We start from the raw sequence: 785 nt of genomic DNA, 5'->3' as shown, positions 1-785 counted from the left end.
GTCGATCAAATGATATTAAAATCATTAAAATCGGTAGACTACAACTGGAGATATTTGTGATGAAGTGAAGGGCCAATTTTTTAAAATACAAAAACGGATTTTTTCGCAATATCTCAAAATCTGGTTCATACAGAATTTTTTCAATCGCATTTTCGTTTTCAGCGGGCCATTTTACTATGGAAATGATAAAAAAAGTTGAGGATATCACAACTTTTTCAAATTTGTAAACTAGTGATATCTGGGCAAATGATTTCAAATGTTGGTAGAGCGTAGAAAACAATAATAAGCATCACTTACATTATACCAAGGCCTACTCTGTTTGGTTGTTACATGTTCGCTTTGTGCAATTAGGTTCTTTACGGACACAGTTAACCTCACTTTTCTTGACAGTTCACGTGTACTGTTTACATGGACTTAGAAAATTTTTGTGGATGACTAGATTCGCTTGAAGCAATTCGCAAAGAATTTGTCTAAGTCCATGTAAACAGTACAAGCGAACTGGCAAGAATGAACACTTCAGTTCATTTGTGACGTCAGCGTAAAGTATTCAATAACCGGAGACAAATGAAAACCTGCATTGATTACGCTTGAATGGGCAATTGGTTCGTTTGACGTTTCCGGCAGCGTCGATAGTAGTAAATATTGGGTCTCGCGGGTCTAGCCTATGGTTTTATATTCTTTTTTTTTATTTCTTCAAAGACAGATGTAAGCTAGAAAAAACTTACCGCCTAGCAGAGCTATGTTTGAAGATGAATGCGGCTGAATATGATCAATTTTCCTTCAAT

Source organism: Topomyia yanbarensis, chromosome 2, assembly GCF_030247195.1.
Source record: "Topomyia yanbarensis strain Yona2022 chromosome 2, ASM3024719v1, whole genome shotgun sequence".
Classification (NCBI taxonomy): domain Eukaryota; kingdom Metazoa; phylum Arthropoda; class Insecta; order Diptera; family Culicidae; genus Topomyia; species Topomyia yanbarensis.
The sequence above is the reverse complement of the archived record's forward strand: the minus strand, read 5'-3'. Positions refer to the sequence as shown.